This window comes from Drosophila subpulchrella, unplaced genomic scaffold, assembly GCF_014743375.2.
Source record: "Drosophila subpulchrella strain 33 F10 #4 breed RU33 unplaced genomic scaffold, RU_Dsub_v1.1 Primary Assembly Seq15, whole genome shotgun sequence".
NCBI lineage: Eukaryota > Metazoa > Arthropoda > Insecta > Diptera > Drosophilidae > Drosophila > Drosophila subpulchrella.
The window spans coordinates 85,750-108,366 of NW_023665489.1; the positions used below are offsets into that span (position 1 = coordinate 85,750).

General features: G+C 37.5%; 1 long non-coding RNA gene across 2 annotated transcripts; it reads left to right on the forward strand.

The window, feature by feature from the left end:
• The first annotated feature begins 4,420 nt into the window (after window positions 1–4,420).
• Window positions 4,421–17,788, forward strand: LOC119558939. 2 transcript variants are annotated; one of them, XR_005220531.1, is made up of 3 exons: window positions 4,421–4,445; window positions 17,051–17,152; window positions 17,209–17,788. It is a non-coding gene; the product is annotated as an uncharacterized LOC119558939 (long non-coding RNA). The 2 variants fall into 2 exon arrangements; XR_005220530.1 differs by lacking the exon at window positions 4,421–4,445 and adding an exon at window positions 13,141–13,177.
• The last annotated feature ends 4,829 nt before the right edge of the window (window positions 17,789–22,617 follow it).

The window sequence follows — 22,617 nt, forward strand, 5'->3', positions numbered from 1 at the left end:
GTTCTTAAATCTCATGACATACATTGTTACATTTATTGTTGAACATTTAGATAAATAGAAATGAAGTTAAATCGATATTAAAAAACTAAGGAAAAGGTTTTGGGGATAAGTCGCTATGTTAAAATAGGACAATATACCTTATAGTAGACTAGAACTGCTATTTTTTAGGTGTTTTCTTTATGTAGTTGGGAAGCTCGTTCCACGTTCTAATCGCATTTATAAAAACTTGTCTATTTGAAAGCAAAAACCTGTGTCGGATGCAGATAATATTCTTTGTTCTTATAGATCTGGAGAATTGTAATTTTTCAAATAAGTACGATGGCTCCCTGGTGTATATAACTCTGCCAGGCTTATATCAAATATCTTGTAAGCAAATTGAGTTACATGGTCAGATCTATGCAAATTAAATATAAAACGCGCAATACTATTGTATGCTATTTTCAGCTTATGTTGACTTGCTATATCACAATTTGCATAGATCTCTAGACCATAAAAGAGTGTGGGTATTATACAAGACTTGGCAATTAGAAGACGCACACTAACAGGTAAGGAGCATTTAACTAGTGACAAGGATCTTATTAGTCCGTATGTTCAAGGTTCTATTAAATGTGATACCCAAGTTATTGGCGGTTTTCACGTACTCAATTGGTGTTTTGTTAATCATCAAGGGGAACAGTTCAATATTGCATAATTTCTTCTTAAAAATGATTAAGCACTTTGATTTCAATGGATTGATGGCTAGACCGTTGTTTTTTGCCCATTCATTTACTCTTCCAAGCTCCATTCTACAAATATCTAAACAGTCACTAATTCTGTTTAAGGGACGACTAACATACATCTGAACATCATCAGCATATAAATGGACATTACATTTCGACAGCACAGAAGGAAGATCATTTATATAAAGTGTGAATAATAGTGGTCCAAGAACCGAACCCCGGGGTACACCACGCTTCAGATAGGCAAACGAAGAACAAATATTTGACGATGCAACATATTGACGACGATGTTTAAGATACGAACACAAATGTTTGACGGCAGTATTCGAGAAGAAATACAAATTTTTGAGTTTTGAGCACAGGATATGATGATTTACTGTGTCGAACGCTTTGCTGTAGTCCAGCAATAGTAAGAAGGTGACATACGAGTTGTCGGTCTGTCTTCGGTTATTTTTAAGATGGCTGAAGTGCAGCTACGATTTTTTCTAAATCCAGATTGATGGTCATTTAAGAGGCTATTGACAGATATAAAATTATTTATTTGTGATGCGACAATATTTTCAAACACCTTCGAGAGGTACGGAAGAATAGATATCGGCCGGTATTCTTTGTTTGATTTTGGTATTGGGATAATTTTTGCTGTTTTCCAGCATTCAGGGAACTTAGGCGTGGTAAGAGCCGTGTTAAATGTGTGCGTAAGGTAAGGGATAAGTTTAGGAAGTAGAATTTTTATAAATTTAGGATGAATATCGTCAGGTCCAATTGCGTTAGACTTAATTTTAAGAATATTATCTAAAACATCATATTGGTCAACACACATAAATCTAAACCTAGTATCACAGTCGTTTTCTGGTACTGAATTCAAGTACGTGTTGGTTGTGACCTCAGGAACTTGGCATTCTGCTAATTTAAGGTTGAGTTCATCTATGTCAACATCTAGTTCCTGTGATGTCTTTTGTATACCTATCCCTAGAGCTTTAATCTGTTTCCATGTTTGACTCGAAGAGGTTGAGTTTTTAAATTTTTGGCTAAAAAAGTTTGATTTTGCAGAGTCGATTAGTTTGGTAACCGTTTTTTTCAGAGACACAAACATGCTGTGGTGTTGCGGTGTTTTGTATCTTTTCCACTTCTGGTATGCTTCATTTCGTTTTTTAATGCCAATTTTATATTATTGGTAAACCATGGTTTTTCGGACGGTCGAATTGTTTTACTTTTAACTGGAACAAAACTATCGTAAAAGTGGCTAATATTATGTTGTAGAAGATTAAGTTGACGATCGACTGTTGGAAGAATGTAAATATTGTTCCATACACACAGGTCAAATGCTTCGTTCAACAGTATGTAATTAATATTATTAAAATCACGATAAAATATTGTATGGTCCGTGTAGTTTAGGTCAAAGTTATAGGTCAGGTATATAAGGTCATGTTTTGAAGAGGACGGAACGATAAGCTGATCATACAAACATATTTAATTAACATCACTCACAAAAAACAAATCTAATAATGCACTCATAGAAATTTTACTGTAAAATCGCCCTAAAACGGGGGTCAATGGCGACTGGGTAACAAAATAAGGGCAACAATTTCTAAAAATAGGCATGTATTGGTCTTACATTTAGGGCGATTTTTCTTAGATCTAGGGTTAATTTTCTTAAGTCTAGGGCGATTTTTCTGTTTTCAAAGGTAAATACCCTTAACATATGAAAAAATATTTTAAGCATCAACGGCGGTATTTCTTGAAATTATGGTGAAGCGCCCTAAAAACAAGAGCAAGTGCCCTAAATATTAAAACTAACTTTTATAAAAAAATTGTGTTTGGACATGTTTGCTGGTTCTCGGCAAACATTATCTGCGGTACTTTTTCCAGGATTTTTTTTAGGATTATTTGACTTAGTGTCCTTTTTTCACTATAATTTGAGAGGGTGAGAAAAGGGCAAGGTTATTATTTGGCCGCTCCACGCATGTTGGTAAACTGCTAATTAGAGTCATATGAACTGAAAAGTAGTCATTAAACAGAATCAGGGAAATAACATTAATATAAAACAACTTACTTATTGAGAAAAATTCTCGTGGTCGCAGCGAGAATCGAACTCACGACCGCTGGGTTCGCAGTCCAGAGCACTACCGCTGCACCGAAGACGCATCGCGCTAGGCGACGCGCAAAAAGGGTGCATATCTCAATTTATTCTAAGAGTAAATTCTCAATTTAATTATAAGAAATATTCTCACTAACGACAACAAATTATGTTTTATTTTACCCAATTAGACTAAATACATTAAAAAACTATTATTTTAATGTAATATACATTTTTTTATTTGTTATTTTGTCGTGTTCTAAATTTTTTTTGCCTCTGCACACAAAATTGCTTAAGAATTTAATTCTTAAAACTTGCACAAAAAAGAAAAATAAATGTTGACTCTTTGTAGGCTCGAACTCACGCCATTTAGATGAGTTTGAAAGTTTAGCGCATTAGACCGCTAGGCTAACGAATTTCAAATTTCAAGGGCGATTTTCTAGTTTCAAGGGCGATTTTGGATGATTTTTTGTTCAACGAAATAAGGCGATTTGCCCTAAATATGAGAAAATATTAAAAGCATATGCTCGGAAAAATTCGGCCTAAATAATAGAAATTTTAGAAAAATTAACCCTAAAACACATTTTCTATGGCGATTTTTCCTATATTTAGGGCGATTTTTCTAAATGTTAGGGCGATTTTTCTAGTATTTAGAAAAATAATTTTATGAGTGTGTGTTACGTGTTCTGCTGAAGTGGGTTGGAAATGAAAGATTCACTGGTTTCAGACCTAGCGATTCCATGTTGCTGGTAAGGTGAGATTCCCTCAGAATATCACTATTAAGATCGCCTGCAAGGATTACATCAGTGAAGTTTACTGTAATGTCTGTCAGAATATTGATTAAATCATCATAGTTTGTGTTGCAATGCGGACGATAAATGCAGCCAATCAACAGATTTTTCTCAATAATCGGGTTTTGTATTTCAAGAAAAATATATTCTATTGCACTGTTTATTGTGTGTTGGCAAATAATTTTGGCTTTTAATTTTTTGTTTACATATATAGCAACTCCTCCCCCATGACTAACACGATCAGAACGGTACCCATTATATCCATCACACGATATTAGCACATCACATAGACTCTGGACAAACCATGTTTCAGACACGCATATAACATCAATTTCCGAATTTACAAACATCTACCTAAACTCTTCAATTTTCTTTGGCAGGCTTTGGGCATATATATGACAGATCTTGAGACCAGGTCTCTGCTTTGCCAGGATGCACAGAAGGGCACGACTATTTGCTGTTGAATTATTTAGGCTTTCTTCCATTGTGAATAGTTTTAAATTTCAAAATAAAAAAACAAGGACTGCACACCAGACAAAAAATTAGGCAGACTACTAAATTAACAATGCGACTGATCCTAAACATATGAATAACAAGAGATAAAGATATTAAACTAATTTAAAATCCTAGTATAGAGATAACAAATATTTTAATTACGAAATGAATTATTCTCTAAAGCGGCATCTCTGCTTGAGTTGATTTCGCCCTCATCACTACTCAGATCAGAAAGCTCATTGGAGCTTTGCACGTAGTAAGCCTCTCCTCCGTCTATAGGCTTAACAAATACGTCTCCACGGCGAGTAAAGACGGCCGCTACGCGCTTTTGTTTTTGAGGCGCATGGCATGCTTAAAAATTTCGTAATTTGTTTTTGTTAATTGTTCGTTTAAGTATATAAATGCCGGCGATTCAAAACCGATCAGCTGTAAGCTCAGCTGCGATTTGGTTGTTTGTCGGTGCACTCCAATCGCCCGCAGCACCACAGCGTTTTCGCGCCCGTGATCCATTTTTATTATTATTATTGGGTCAACAATTCGGTCGGACTCGAAAAATAGACCTAACTCGCGGAGGAGGGGTCAGGTGTAGTGAGAAACAAAGTCGATTGAAAAGGGTGTTCAAATTTTCGCCCTCGACGTGCGGTACACCATTCCAGCGCAGGTTGCATGCAACATCCGCGACCTCCTGTGCATTGCACTTTGCTGCCAGTTGAGCATCCAGTTCACACACTTGTTGTTTCAGTGTATTCACCTCTTTTGCCTCGGTTTCCAGCTCTCGCACTCGTTTCGTAAGGTTGTGTATTTCGGTGTTCATTGCATCGAGTTTAGCCTGTAGAGTGTTGAGAAAGCGGGCCTCGCTCTCTGGATACTCTCTACCCAGTGACTCCCTTTTCTCCGCAAATTTATCGTCGATCAGCTGCAACAGCTCCATGTTGATTTCCTTCCGTTGACTCGTGAATTTTGCATCAATTTGTTGCAGCAATTGTGTGTCCGAAGTGCGAGCTACCTTGATTTCGGTACTCGACTTTTCACTACTTAGTCGCTTTGATGCAATCATACTGTTGTTGTTTTGATCAATTTTGAGTTTGATTGATTTGTGTAATTGTATAAGTTATTGATTTGAGTGTGTTTTCGGTAGTTTTCAGTCTTTGTGCACTGCAGTATATGTGTGTGAATGTTTCCTTTTTTTTATCATTACACTTTCGACCAAAAGAAATGTGTTTTAAGTGTTTTTATACAAAAGTATGGAGAATACACGCACGATTTGAACGCTAAATGATCATAGACCACAGGCGGCTTATAGTCCGATAGAAATTGTTTATGTTTCTAGATTTTATAGACTTTTTGAGCGACTGTTTCGTGAGCTCTGTAAAAACGCAACTTTCCTTTTGCTACTTAGTTTTACTCTTTGTAAATTTGTTTCATATTATTTTCCCACCAATTTTCCGTTTGTTCCTATGGCAGCTATATGATATAGTCGTCCGATTTTGATAAAATTAAATTTGAAATTCAGAACTAATTAAAAAATGTTATTTCCAAGCGTAGGAGGTTATATTTTAAAAAACACCGAAGCTATAATTTGTTTCATATTATTTTCCCACCAATTTTACGATCGTTCCTATGGCAGCTATATGATATAGTCGTCCGATTTTGATAAAATTTAATTCGAAATTCAAAACTAATTAAAAAAGGTTATTTTCAAGCTTGGGAGGTTATATGTTAAAAAACACCAAAGATATAATTTTTAAACATTTTTTTCCTGATTATTCCTATGACAGACGGACATGGCCAGATCGACTCGCCTAGTGATGCTGATCAAGAATATATATACTTTATGGGGTCGGAAACGTCTCCTTCACTGCGTTGCAAACTTCTGACTGAAATCATTATACCCTCCCATAGGAATAATCGGAAAAAAAACAGGAAGGAAATTAGCTTCGGCAAGCCGAAGCTTATATACCCTTGCAGCTATAATTATTAAATTTAAAAACACAAAAAATGATATTCCCAATAGTATAAGATAATATGTCAAAAAACACCGAAGCTATAATTTGTTTCATATTATTTTCCTACAAATTTTCCGATCGTTCCTATGGCAGCTATATGATATAGTCGTCCGATTTTGATAAAATTTTATTCAAAATTCAAAACTAATTAAAAAATGTTATTTCCAAGCGTGGGATGTTGTATGTTAAAAATCACCGAAGCTATTATTTGTTTCATATTACTTTCCTACCAATTTTCCGATCGTTCCTATGGCAGCTATATGATATAGTCGTCCGATTTTGATAAAATTTAATTCGAAATTCAGAATGAATTAAAAAATGTAATTTCCAAGCTTAGGAGGTTATAAGCTAAAAAACACCAAATATATAGCTTTTAAAAATTTTTTTTTGATTATTCCTATGGGAGCTATAAGATATAGTTGTCCGATCCGGCTGGTTCTGACTTATATACTACCTGCAAAAGATATAAGACTTTTGGGAAAGTTTCAGCCCGATAGCTTTAAAACTGAGAGACTAGTTTGCGTAGAAACGGACGGACAGACGGACAGACGGACAGTCGGACAGACGGACAGACGGACATGGCTAGATCGACTCGTCTAGTCATGCTGATCAAGAATATATATACTTTATGGGGTTGGAAACGTCTCCTTCACTGCGTTGCAAACTTCTGACTGAAATCAATATACCCTCTGCAAGGGTATAAAAATCGTACAACGGCGCGCACTTGAACCGGGGACCTTTCGCACCATAGACAGACACCTTACCCATTGGTCTATCGCACAACGTTTCCCGCGGAGGCTTAGTTCAAATCTTATGATAACCTATACTTTAAACTCGAACAATCAAAAAAAGCTTTTATCGGTATCGAAGTATCCACGGTAGTTGTCAAAATGACACTATTTAGGGTCAAATATTATTTTTCATACAATGTAGTATACTTTTAATATTGGGTTGGCAAGAAAGTCATGTCGTTTTTTTTCAATATTTTCAAAGATGATTTATTTATATCAGGACTTATAATTAATCAATTATGTATTGGCCGTTTTGTTCGACCACTAATGACCATCTCTCGGGCAGCTGCATAATTCCGCGCTCGAAGAACTTTTGGTCTTTTCCAGCAAAGAATCGAGACAAGTGGTTTTCGACAGCCTCATCTGAATCAAAGTTTTTACCATTCAAAGAGTTTTGAAGAGAGCGAAACAAATGGTAATCTGAAGGTGCTAAGTCCGGACTATAAGGTGGATGTGGTAGCACTTCCCAATTCAGCTCCGTTAATTTTTGCCGAGTGACCAAAGATGTGTGGGGTCTAGCGTTGTCATGGTGAAAGACTATACCCTTGCGATTAGCTAGTGCCGGCTCCTTTTCTTTAATTTTTTCCGCCAAATTGGATAGCTGGCGACAGTACACATCTGAATTGATGGTTTCATTCCGTCCCAGCAGCTCAAAGTGCACTACACCCTTCCAATTCCACCAAACAGACAGCATAACTTTCCTCTGATGGATATCGGCCTTTGATGTGGCTTGGGCTGGCTCATCTTTCTTGCTCCATGATCTTTTTCGTTGGACATTATTGTAAACAACCCACTTTTCGTCGCCAGTAATGATCCGCTTCAAAAAAGGATCGTTTTTAATCCGTTGCAGCAGAGAATAGCAGATGTTGATACGCTTAGTTAGGTGAATTTCCTTTAAGTTATGCGGAACCCAAACATCGAGCTTGCTTACGTAGCCAAGTTTCTTCAAATGGTTTTCAACCGTTGTATGCGACACACTGAGCTTCTCTGACATCTCCCGCGTTGAATAGCGCCGGTTTTCATCCAGCAAAGCCTGAATTTGTTCGTCAAAAACGGCCGATGGTCGACCAGAACGTGGGGCGTCTTTAACTCCAAAATCTCCAAGCCTGAATTTGGCAAACCAGCGCTGACATTGGCGATCACTCATGGCATCTTTACCATACACTTCGCACAATTTTTCGCGAGCTTCGACCGCTTTTTTTCCTTTTCGGAAGTAAAAAAGCAAAATATGCCGAAAATGCTCACTTTGGTCCTCCATGTTTAATTTGCTATAGCTTCCACAAATGTTATCGAATAATTACCAAATTTTCGTCGATAGTACCTAAGACAATAAGCTTTAAAACGATACTAAAAAGTGTGACCCTGGTGCTCGATTAGTCGTAAATAAATTAGATTAAAAACGATTACTAAAAAAAACGACATGACTTTCTTGCCCACCCAATACTTATCTGGGATCAAATTGATCCAAATAATTTGGTACTAAGTGTAGTGTCATTTTCACCCACACTTATCAAATTGACACTTGAAGATTTTTTTTTGGGTGTATCACGTATTTTAACCCATTTAGAAATAGCGGACGTGGAATAAGTTGATATAAAAAATGTTCTCCTTATCGTTGTGTGCGCCTGACACCATTTTATCTCGATAAGTTAATGTTTAGTGCTATTGCGATTTTATAATCCGTTACTCGTAGCGTAAGGATATAGGAGATTCGTTAAAAACTATATAACAGGTAAGAGGAAGCGATTCCGACCCTATAGTATATATTCTTGATGTCTGTCTGTCCTGCCTGTCTGTATAAACGGCGAGATCTTGGAAACTATAAGAGCTAGAATGTTAGGATTAAGCATACAGATTTTAGAGCTTCTTCCGCAGCTCAAGGCTTTTTACCATGGTGCTGATATGAGAGTATTGTTGGTGGTACCCAAAAAGGGTCAAAACGAAGATTGCAGTCCTAAACATAGACTGGTAACTGGAAATATGTTTCGAAATTTGCATTCGAATCGTATTTTGCTCTTTTTATACCCGTTACTCGTAGAGTACAAGGGTATGATAGATTCGTCGGAAAGTATGTAACAGGCAGAACGAAGAGTTTCCGACCCCATAAAGTATATAAATTCTTGATCAGGATCACTAGCCGAGCCGACTTAGCCATGTCCGTCTGTCCGTCTGTCTGTCCGTCCGGATGAACGCTGAGATCTCGGAATCTTTAAGAGCTAGGCTACTGAGATTTGGCATGCAGATTCCTGAGCTTCTTACGCAGCGCAAGTTTGTTTCAGCAGAGTGCCACGCCCACTCTATCGCCGACAAACCGCCCAAAACTGTGGCTCCTACAGTTTTGATGCTAGACTAAAAATTTTAACTGAAATGAATTTTTCTCATCAATACCTATTGATTGACCCAAAAAAGTCAAGAAGCTCAGGAATCTGCACGCCAAATCTCAATATCCTAGCTCTTCATCCGGACGGACGGACAGACGGACAGACGGACAGACGGACATGGCTAGATCGACTCGGCTAGTGATCCTGATTAAGAATATATATACTTTATGGGGTCGGAAACGCTTCCTTCTGCCTGTTACATACTTTCCGACGAATCTAGTATACCCTTTTACTCACAAGTTCCTCAGCCGAGATTTTATTTATTTATTTATTTATCTATTTACTTATCGCCAATGGATGAATCCTTATCTGGCTACATACGATTACCTTAAATCTATTATTGAAAATTACTTAAAAAATATTCCTTAAGGGTTTGCCTTAGTATATCTTTATTGGCCCCCCAGCTGAATCTAATGCTGGAAGGCAAAGAATTAAATAATCTAAGAGCCCTTAGTAGTGGCTCTTTGCGAGCATAATTAGTCCTGACAGCACGGTCCAGGAATGGAACCATGGTACGGAGATTCCTGGCAGGAACATTAAAATTGATGCATCCCAACAGGCAAGGACAATCAATATTTCCTATTAGCAGATCATTCAGAAAGAGAAGGCCAGCAGTTGCACGGCGATCCTTCAAGGAACAAGTGTGAAGCAGGGAACACTGACTATCATAGGGCGGTGCCGGTTCAGTAAAATGCAAGGATTGCAATGCAAACTTCAAAAACTTTTTCTGCAACCTCTCAATCCTATTGATCTGGACACTTCCCGAGGGATTCCAAACAAAGGAAGCATATTCAACCCTAGAACGGACAAAAGCAGAGTATACAGACAATCTGGAATACGGATCTTTGAATAATAAAGTGTTTCTCTTCACAAAGCCAAACATTGCATAAGCCTTTGGTAATATAAAATTCAGGTGGTCATTAAACGGAAATTTGTCATCAAATAATACCCCCAGATCAACTATTTCATTCAAAACAGAGAGAGGGTAGTTATTTATGTGATAAGTGGATGGAATAGTTTCAGAACGTTTCGCATAACGAACGATGTGGCATTTGTTAAGGTTTAAAGGCAAACTATTCTTGGAACACCAACTGCCGATACTATCTATGTCAGATTGAAGCAATATCGAATCATTTATGTTACTGACAGTCCTATAAATCTTTAGGTCATCCGCATATAAAAGGAAGCTAGAAAAATGGATACATGCACAAATGTCATTTATAAAAGTAATGAAAAGTAAAGGGCCAAGGGAGCTACCCTGAGGAAGGCCAGATGTCGCTTTATAAGAATGGGATAATGCACCACCTACTTCAACATGATAGCGTCGGTTATCCAAATACGATGCTATCCAGTTAAGAAAAGAGGAGTGAAAGCCAAGTTTGGAAAGTTTAGCCTTTAGGGCCTGGTGACAAACCTTGTCAAAAGCTTTGGCAAAATCTGTGTAATCTGTGTGTCGATCTGCAAATGATCCTCAAATGCATTTATACAGTGATTGGTAAAGACAGCCAAGTTGGTCGTCGTAGATCGACCGGGCATGAAGCCATGTTGATAAGGTTCGATGTAAGACTTTATTAAGAAAGATAATTTTTTGAAAATTAATCTTTCGAACAATTTAGCTATGTTGCTGATCTTAGCAATTGGCCTATAGTTAGAAATGTCAAATTTACTTCCTCCCTTATGGACCGGCGTTACTCTAGAAATTTTCCATCTAACTGGGAATCTTCCTTGAGACACGGAAGAAGAGAACAGAATTTGCAGGGGTAGGTAAAGACTGGCAATACAATTCTTAAGGAAGAATGAAGAAATTCCATCAAAGTCTAGTCTTGGGGAATCATCAAAATAACTAATTGATTTAGAAATGTCATCATACGATATGTCCAGGCTCCCAATTTTGCAAATTTCTGCAATTGAATTTAAAGTTTCCAGGTCATACCAATCATCGGAAGGTTCCATGTTCGAGGAAAAAAAGGCAGCAAACAAATTTGCGATATCGGCCTCAGTGGAAGCAACATGATTTTTTTGAGTTGACAAAGCGCCAAAACGCCTTAGGGTTGGCCTTCAAGCTATGCTCAACTTCACAAATGTATTGGCTATATAGAAATTTATTAAGAAACTCAAACTTCCGTTTGTGTTGCCTATATCTTTCACCATCGGCCAGGTTATGTGTTTTATAAAATTTTTTGTAGTATTTGTTTCTAAGGTTTTTGATTATTTTTCAGTCCCTTAGTATACCAAGGAAGCCTGTAGGAACCCCGTATCTTGGAACGGACTATACTGTCAAGAGTACTTCTAATCGTTGAAAGAAAGGTTTTATAATTAGTTTCTATGCAAGGGTTCGATAGCAAGGCACCCCAATTTAAGGATAGTAGGCAATCCCTTAGGGAACTCAAACTAGAGGGATCAAATATATATCTAGGATTAGAATCATTGAATGGCAGAAAGGTGTAAAATTCGATGTTTAAGCACAAGGGTTTGTGTTGTACAACACAATTTGAAATCGTAAATTCAGCCAGAGTTACGTTAGAGTGAACAATAGAATTAATGAAGATTAAATCAAGCAGCTTATGCAAATCATTGAAAACATTATTAATTTGGGTGAGGCCCATACTAAAACAGTCATCAATGACAATTATTTCATGTGAATGATGAACATTTCCGGGCACCATAGCAGATGCTTGTGGGTCCCACGTTCAGAAAACAGAGCTGAGGTTGAAGTCTCCAGCCACACATATGCCATCAGAGTCCTCCAAGCTGGCATGTATGTTAGAGATGTTGTCTAAGTGAGCCTGGTAAAGCCCAGAATCACTGCCAGGTGGAACATAGGAAGCCACAATCGATATCTTCCCGGATGAGCCAGACACCGCCACCGCCAATTGGTCCAGAAGGGAGTCATCATTAAGGAGTCGAATTACAGTGCAACAGAATTTACGGCTAACAGCCACGATGACACCACCTCCTCTCTCGCACTGCATTCTGCCGAAGTCTCTATCTTTACGAAAACTTGGAATAATTTAGGATCGAAGAATTCATTCGAACTAAAGTTAAAATTTAGCCAAGTCTCAACCAGTGTGATAATGTCATAGTCACTGTTGGAAGTATTCATAAAGACAGACTGCGTTTTAGTTCTCATGCCGGATATATTTTGAAAGTATATTTTCAGGCCATTATTTCCTGAATGATGGCTATTTGAGTTTACTGTAGGCAAGCCCCTAGCAGGTTGCCAGTCAGCGCATATTGTTGAAGAGGAATTCTCAACATCCAAATTAGATGTCGGCCTCGCATGATCATAAGTACTATTAAGTACCTTGCGCAACGTATCCGTACGTATATTTATAGGCAGGTTGAGATCGTCGTTCCATGGAATAATAGTGCAGTCAAATTGAGAATATGTAAATGATTTTCTTACGGACGCATGCCTATTCTGTGACGGCCATCCAATGAGCGTAGAAGAAATTGCATCAATGGAGAGAGGCGATGAAGAGCACAGTGAAGAGTGTATCCGACTACTCATAAAAGAGAGCGCTATCCCAAAAGGCGCGCTGAGCTCAATAGTATCAGAATCCGAAGATAGCAGCATCCGATGTTGGTTTAACTCCAGCGGCAAATATGTAGAGAACATATTTTCAATGAGCGGGTTCCAACCTAATGAAGAGTAAGAATCCAGTCAATGTTCTAGGTACTTCGTTAGAGAGGCGCAAGATGATAAGAGCGCAACTCCGAGGAGCGCGCTTAGAGCGGGAATCTTGATGAAATATGATGAGAGCAGCTCTCCAGAGAGCGTTTGACAAAAGTCGCGCGAAATAGACAACGACAAATCCAGCTGTTGCCGATGTTGTTTTGAATGTGATGAGTGCACATCTCCGAAGAGCGCGCTTAGAGCGGGAATCTTAATGGAATCTGGTGACAACGCCTCTCCAGTGAGCGTTTGATGAACGTTAGACAGAACAAAAAAGGAAAAATCCAGCTGATGATGTTTTTGATTTGGGAGTGACGGGCGCCCAACACTTAAGAGTGCACTGGGAGCGGCGTATGAGAGAGTAATGGTAGCAGCTAGCGATATCGAAATCAGCGGACGTTGACATTGCGAATAAGTAGCATGAAGATGAGGAAGAGGATCATAAAAATTTGCCGTAGTCAAATCGACACCAGAGGCGCCGATTATTGGGGGTTTTTTGAGTCCGATGTATGATGATTATGCAAATCCAGAACGTTTCCATCAACAATAGGCCTATCCCTGTGGATGAATCGACTGACCTTGATTGGATTGGGCCAGAACGCATCACTAAACACAGTCTGAAAGTGCTGCTCAGGTATTCCTAATTTGAAATTGACGAATTCCAGTATAGCAACATCTACACCATTTTTCACTAAGGGCTTGCAAATTATCGTGGCGGTATACACACCTAGCTTATTTGCAACATATTCACACACAGAATCAGATTTTACGTGCGCTCTGAATCTACCAATATGAAGGAATTTATTGCTCGGCACAACTTCGAGTAGTTCACAACTAGGAGCTTGACCAACTATTCGCCTCTTGTTCCTGTTATTCCTTGCATGGTTCCTGGCGGCAGTAGAAACTGGTGCAGGGGGTATCAAGTCTGCATGTTTGGCTTGACGACCAATTGAAGAAGCTGGAGCCAATGGTTTCACCACTTTTTTACGCTGACTGATATTGCTATTGTCAGTGGTAGAATTGGGAAAAGCCTTCAGAGACTTTGAGTTTAAATCCATGTATAGACTCTTCAGGTCATGAAGTTCTTCCATTACTTCATCGATTTTGGAGTGTGAATCATTACTCACAACACAGCGATCACACTGCCAGAGTAGATTCGGCATATTTGTTAATAATCTAATAGCATCCTCCGGGAGATCAACACATGCAGTGTGAAAAGTACAACGACAAAGCGATGAGCAACGAACCGCTTCAAAACCGCGAAGCTGCGCTGCTGTAACCTCAGCATTGCATTCGGAGCACGAATAAGAATTCATAGCGAAAAGAAAACACGTCTGACAACAACGAATGCTAATCAGAGACTAATTTTCCGATCGTTCCTATGACAGTTATATAATATAAGCCTCCGATTTTTATAAAATTAAATTCGAAATTAAGAGTTAATTAAAAAATGTTATTTCCAAGCGTAGGAGGTTATATGTTAAAAAACACCGAAGCTATAATTTGTTTCCTATTATTTTCCCACCAATTTTCCGATCGTTCTTATGGCAGCTATATGATATAGTCGTTCGATCTTGATAAAATTTAATTCGAAATTCAAAACTTATTAAAAAATGTTATTTCCAAGCATTGGAGTATATATGTAAGAAAACATCAAAGCAATAATTTGTTTTAGTTATTTTTTTTTTTTTTCGATTATTCCTATGGGAGCTATAAGATATAGTTGTCCGATCCGGCTGGTTCCGACTTATATACTACCTGCAAAAGAAATAAAACTTTTGGGAAAGTTTCAGCCCGATAGCTTAAAAACTGAGAGACAAGTATGCGTAGGAACGGACGGACAGACGGACATGGCTAGATCGACTCGTCTAGTCATGCCGATGAAGACTATATATACTTTATGTGGTCGGAAACGTCTCCTTCACTGCGTTGCAAGCTTCTGACTGAAGTCAATATACCCTCTGCAAGGGTATAATGTTGTGACAATATCTTGTCACGCAAATAATTTTACATTCCGCTAAGTAAATACACTATCTAAAACGTTATTTTTCGTGCCGTTTCAGCATACTGTTTAGCTTATAAAAGGCATTTATTGAGTCGAATGAAATAACAACTCAATAGTCGAGTGTCTCGACTATCAGATTCCCGTTACTCAGCTAAAAGGACTGGGAAAGAGATGGAGAAAAAGCGACCGTTCTTTAACGAGCTCCACCTAGCGGAGATTCCGTTATATGCTTTTCAGTGACTTGTCAAATTTCCGGCATGTAGGTTAATATTGATAATCAAAACGAAATCCCTTTACACCTTGACAACTTTATAAATATTTTTAGTTTTTAAAAAACCTATATGTGCAAGTGGGCGCCAGTCAGGTTGTAGCGTTATGGCATTTGATGTCGCTAGAGTGAGCGTGGCACTTGGCTGTAACAAACTTACGCTGCGCAGGAATCACAAGCCGAGTCGATCTAGCCATGCCCGTCCGTATGAATGCTGTGATCGCGCAAACTAAAAAAGCTAAAACTTTTAGCAAAACTAATGATAGTGGAAAAATATTTCATTACAATTGAAAAGTGTAATGCTAATGAGTATTTTCCATTGGAAAATATAATTCTATTGAAAAATTGTATAATTAAATACATAATTAATTAAATTTAGCTTGGGGGTCAATTAAATCTGAGGATATGACCAATTTAATCCAATCAAATTTAAATAAAATTGCTACCGCACATAAGGCACGGCACCTTGGCCATCTTAAGAATTCGCGGTTTTTCGTTATCCACCACTAAAGTGCCCCATAAAGAATTGGATCGCATCTAAAATTACATGTCGATTTTTGGGCTTCCTGCGCAGCGATAGTTTGTTTCAGCAGGGTGCCACGTCCACCCTAACGCCCACAATCGCACATAACGCTAAAACCCGTCTAGCGCCCACATTTGTTAATATTTTGTTAAAATTTAAATGACATTTTTTGTTATTATCAATATCCATATACCCATGCCAAAAATTTTTCTAATCGGACTCATTAAAAAGTTATAACCAAATAATAATTAATAATTTGCAAACTCAATAGTGTACGATATATTTATAATGAAAATCGGCTGCTTATGAAATTTCACTAGTGCCACCTAGGTTTCACGTTATGTTGCGCGTTAGTGATATCTCGTAAACAGCCGATAGGAATAGACGATAGGTGGCGCTTTTTTGTTAGCTGAGTAACGTGTAGTCGAGGTTTTCTCTTGTTTTTCACTAGCATTACTTTGTCAAAAGTATTTAATTATTTAGCATTACATTTTCAAAATAATTTAAAAAGTAATGATAATGCTTAAACACACAACACCGCTAGCTACCTATCTACAAATTGTTCAACTCGGGCCATAAAATTATGACCAAATATCTTAATCGCCGCTAGGTGGCGCATATTCTCCATTTCCCTTGCGCTCCCTTAAGCTGAGTAACGGATATCTGATAGGATAGGTACTCGACAATAGCGTTCTTCCTTCTTTTTAAATGGGACGATTGAATTATATATTTTCCATGAGAGCGGTTTGGAAAGTTAAAAGAAAAATCAATGGAAAATATACATACAAATATGTTTTGCTTTGTTAACAGAAGTTTGCAGCGCAGAGAAGAAGGCATTTTCAATTCCATATAATACTTTAGTCACGTCCTTCCGCGTTTCTGTCCATGTCTTATAATATAGTTTTTAATAGACAATAGCCTCACATAATTAAGATTTCACAATTAAGATTTCACAAATACTAATAATATTTGATTTAAATCGGACGACCTAACCATATAGCTGACATGTGAACGATGGAAAAGTTAATGGGAAAATAACAGAAAACAAATTATTTCTTTGATGTATTTGGACCTATTCTTCTCTGCTCTGCTAATTAACTTATTTAATAATTTGTAACAGTAATTGTTTTCTGTACCTATATTAAAATTATCTGAATATTAAAGAAACTCTTTTATGTGAAGAGCAACTTCTAGCTGGTATAACAGTATGCGCAAACTGAAAAAAAATTCCTGCGGTCTTATATTTTATGGATTGACTTTTGTGCGCGGACCAGTAACTCATATTTAAATGTCTTCCTATCATTTTTATTCTCCGTAGGTGACACACTTAAGATACCTGATTCGGTGATGGGGATTACGTTCCTGGCGGCTGGAACCAGTGTTCCTGAAGCGGTGTCCAGTGTGATCGTGGCGAAACGCGGTAAGTGTTTAAAAATCGATATCAGAGAATGTGTGGAATTCAAGAATCTGCCACAGGTCACGGATCGATGGGGATCTGCAACTCGATTGGGTCGAACACCTTCGACATCCTGCTGTGCCTGGGGTGCCATGGCTGATCAAGGCTGTCTTCTTCCCGATCCAGCCGGGCCAGAACTACGTGGCAATAAATTCGGCCGGATTGGAGTACTCGGCGATCACTTTGCTGTCGACGCTGTTCTTGCTTTACCTTACCTTCTCTACGAACAAGTTCAAGCTGGATAAGAAGGTGGGGACCGCCTGCCTAGTGATGTATCTGGTCTTTATGGTTTTCGCCTCCCTCATTGAACTCAATGTGTTCTTTCGCGTCAACCTGCCCACCTGCGGTCGATCATGAGATGGATTGGCGTTCGATAACTGCGCGATATACGAAGGCCGACTTGTGAAGTATGATGTGTGGATGAACGATTTACCATTTTGGATGAATGGATGGTGTGGAGAAAGACCAGGCATTTAGTGCTGGTTTAGTTTTCCGTTTCAGCGTCCGGCAGCTGGCTGGAAAACCCTGAGTGCAGTCGTTTAATTAATTAAAATGTATTTTCTGTTCTATTCTATCTACCATGATAGTTGAGTTACGGTATACGTTATGCTGTTATTGTAATAATACTTTTTTATACCCTTGCAGAGGGTATATTGATTTCAGTCAGAAGTTTGCAACGCAGTGAAGGAGACGTTTCCGACCCCATAAAGTATATATATTCTTGATCAGCATGACTAGACGAGTCGATCTAGCCATGTCCGTCTGTCCGTCTGTCCGTCTGTCCGTCCGTTTCTACGCAAACTAGTCTCTCAGTTTTAAAGCTATCGGGCTGAAACTTTCCCAAAAGTCTTATATCTTTTGCAGGTAGTATATAAGTCGGAACCAGCCGGATCGGACAACTATAACTTATAGCTCCCATAGGAATAATCGGACAAATAAATGAAAAAAAATTATATCTTTGGTGTTTTTAAGCATATAACCTCCTAAGCTTGGAAATAACAATTTTTAAATAATTTTGAATTTTGAATTAAATTTTATCGAAATCGGACGACTATATCATATAGCTGCCATAGGAACGATCGGAAAATTTGTGGAAAAATAATATGAAAAAAATTATAGCTTCGGTGTTTTTCAACATATAACCTCTAACGCTTGGAAATAACATTTTTTATTTAGTTCTGAATTTCGAATTTAATTTTATCAAAATCGGACGACTATATCATATAGCTGCCATAGGAACGATCGGAAAATTGGTAGGAAAATAATATGAAACAAATTATAGCTTAGGTGTTTTTTGATATATTATCTATACTATTGGGAATATCATTTTTTGTGTTTTTAAATTTAATAATTATAGCTGCAAGGGTATACAAGCTTCGGATTGCCGAAGTTAACTTCCTTTCTTGTTTTTGATTTGATTTTTTTGAAAATAAAAATACACACATCAGGTAAGCGTTTCTGTCTTAATAGAAGTTTTACTTTTTAATAGTAAGCCAAGCAACCACAACTGATATTGTATATTTAATAATAAAATAATATTTAATATAGTTACATAAACTTTCGTATTGGTCAATTTGACCAAATAAATTTTGTTGCTTGTAATAACATCTAGTTTTTACCATTGACCGACACAAAGACTCAAAAATTGTAAGCTAGTGTGACCAAAAGTAAATGTTACGTACTAAGTTGCTAATTTTTGACGGAAATCAAACTGTATAACATTTGTAAACGGACGAGCTTACCTGCTCTGCTGAGAGCGACAACATAATACAGATATCAATCTCGATTAACACTTTTTAAGCGATTAACACTTTCTTCTACGCAGAAGATCAAAACTTTGCTTACCAAAACAGCACACAAGACACACACAGGAACAAGTTGCCGAAAGCAAATGGAAAACAAGAAAGGAAGTTAGCTTCGGCAAGCCGAAGCTTATATACCCTTGCAGCTATAATTATTAAATTTAAAAACACAAAAAATGATATTCCCAATAGTCGTCCGATTTTGATAAAATTTAATTCGAAATTCAGAACTAATTAAAAAATGTTATTTCCAAGCGTTGGAGGTTATATGTTGAAAAACACCGAAGCTATAATTTTTTTCATATTATTTTTCCACAAATTTTCCGATCGTTCCTATGGCAGCTATATGATATAGTCGTCCGATTTCGATAAAATCTAATTCAAAATTCAAAATTATTTAAAAATTGTTATTTCCAAGCTTAGGAGTTTATATGCTAAAAAACACCAAAGATATAATTTTTTTTCATTTTTTTGTCCGATTATTCCTATGGGAGCTATAAGATATAGTTGTCCGATCCGGCTGGTTCCGACTTATTTACTACCTGCAAAAGATATAAGACTTTTGGGAAAGTTTCAGCCCGATAGCTTTAAAACTGAGAGACTAGTTTGCGTAGAAACGGACGGACAGACGGACAGACGGACAGACAGAGGGTATATTGATTTCAGTCAGAAGTTTGCAACGCAGTGAAGGAGACGTTTCCGACCCCATAAAGTATATATATTCTTGATCAGCATGACTAGACGAGTCGATCTAGCCATGTCCGTCTGTCCGTCTGTCCGTCTGTCCGTCTGTCCGTCCGTTTCTACGCAAACTAGTCTCTCAGTTTCAAAGCTATCGGGCTGAAACTTTCCCAAAAGTCTTATATCTTTTGCAGGTAGTATATAAGTCGGAACCAGCCGGATCGGACAACTATATCTTATAGCTCCCATAGGAATAATCGGACAAAAAAATGAAAAAAAATTATATCTTTGGTGTTTTTTAGCATACAAACTCCTTAGCTTGGAAATAACAATTTTTAAATAATTTTGAATTTTGAATTAAATTTTATCGAAATCGGACGACTATATCATATAGCTGCCATAGGAACGATCGGAAAATTTGTGGAAAAATAATTTGAAAAAAATTATAGCTTCGGTGTTTTTCAACATATAACCTCCAACGCTTGGAAATAACATTTTTTAATTAGTTCTGAGTTTCGAATTAAATTTTATCAAAATCGGACGACTATGACATATAGCTGCCATAGGAACGATCGCAAAATTGGTGGGAAAATAATATGAAACAAATTATAGCTTCGGTGTTTTTTAACATATAACCTCCTACGCTTGGAAATAACATTTTTTAATTAGTTCTGAATTTCGAATTTAATTTTATCAAAATCGGACGACTATATCATATAGCTGCCATAGGAACGATCGGAAAATTGGTAGGAAAATAATATGAAACAAATTATAGCTTCGGTGTTTTTTGACATATTATCTTATACTATTGGGAATATCATTTTTTGTGTTTTTAAATTTAATAATTATAGCTGCAAGGGTATATAAGCTTCGGCTTGCCGAAGCTAACTTCCTTTCTTGTTTTCCATTTGCTTTCGGCAACTTGTTCCTGTGTGTGTCTTGTGTGCTGTTTTGGTAAGCAAAGTTTTGATCTTCTGCGTAGAAGAAAGTGTTAATCGCTTAAAAAGTGTTAATCGAGATTGATATCTGTATTATGTTGTCGCTCTCAGCAGAGCAGGTAAGCTCGTCCGTTTACAAATGTTATACAGTTTGATTTCCGTCAAAAATTAGCAACTTAGTACGTAACATTTACTTTTGGTCACACTAGCTTACAATTTTTGAGTCTTTGTGTCGGTCAATGGTAAAAACTAGATGTTATTACAAGCAACAAAATTTATTTGGTCAAATTGACCAATACGAAAGTTTATGTAACTATATTAAATATTATTTTATTATTAAATATACAATATCAGTTGTGGTTGCTTGGCTTACTATTAAAAAGTAAAACTTCTATTAAGACAGAAACGCTTACCTGATGTGTGTATTTTTATTTTCAAAAAAATCAAATCAAAAACAAGAAAGGAAGTTAACTTCGGCAATCCGAAGCTTGTATACCCTTGCAGCTATAATTATTAAATTTAAAAACACAAAAAATGATATTCCCAATAGTATAGATAATATATCAAAAAACACCTAAGCTATAATTTGTTTCATATTATTTTCCTACCAATTTTCCGATCGTTCCTATGGCAGCTATATGATATAGTCGTCCGATTTTGATAAAATTAAATTCGAAATTCAGAACTAATTAAAAAATGATATTTCCAAGCGAAGGAGCTTATATGCTAAAAAAACACCAAAGATATAATTTTTTCAATTTTTTTTTTTCGATTATTCCTATGGGAGCTATAAGATATAGTTGTCCGATCCGGCTGGTTCCGACTTATATACTACTTTCAAAAGATATAAGACTTTTGGGAAAGTTTCAGCCCGATAGCTTTAAAACTGAGAGACTAGTTTGCGTAGAAACGGATGGACAGACGGATCGACTCGTCTAGTCATGCTGATCAAGAATATATATACTTTATGGGGTCGGAAACGTCTCCTTCACTGCGTTGCAAACTTCTGACTGAAATCAATATACCCTCTGCAAGGGTATAACAAGAAAGTAAGCTAACTGCGGCAAGCTAAATTTTCTATACCCTTGCAGGTCGTTTCCGTCGGAGCATTGTATGTACAGAACTTTTCGATTTTTACAAGTAATAACATTTGATTTCCAATTTTAAATTTAACGAAAAACCGTATTTGCCAATCAAATATCGATAGTTAAGTAAGAATTAAGGTTTCGTCAATGGAGGGAGTCTGGTGCTTGCTTATGAAAAAAAGTCGCCGCCACGAGAATCTACAGGGTGTAATGAAAAAAAATTTTTTGCAATTGGAGTCGATAATGGGAGGGACTGTATCGATAGGTTAGGATAATAGGGCGATAGTTGCAGCAGCGGGATGAATCTGGCCGGTTCGCTCAGAGATTACCTTAAATGGAAAAAAGTGCCCAATACCCCAATTTTGGGAGAGGCTATGTAGTATGGCGGGGGAGGAACAATGATGATCGGCAGATATTGGGATAGTCGCAGCCATATTGTCCAAGCAGACAGATGCAGTGGGAGTTTCCAAAATAAGTGCTTGTGCCTAAAAACTTAATAAAGGTGAGTGATAGAAAATGTATGTTAGTGGTAGTAGCTTATGCATTTATTTTTAAATAATTATCCGTAGGGCAACCGGGGTTCCCCGGGATATTTATTTGGGAGTTCCACGGTCGTATGCACAGATTCGCCGTACCTGAGAGCCACGATTTGGTGATGTAACCTGTGTCCGTTCGACCCGCTTAGAAGTACATGGACCAGGTAACGTCTCCTTGCTTGGTTGCCGCCGACGCCATCCAACATTTCCCGGTGAGTCCGTTCCGGACTATTATGTCCACCTCATCTTGGGAACATCTGGTCGTCGTAACGCGCGGCGTTGAGAGGTTCCGCCATTTTTATTCGGGCGGCCGAACTTTCTTCTGGTCTTGCCGCAACTCACCGTAGTGCGCCAGTTTTCCTTTTCGGCCCTTCATCGCCACTGGCC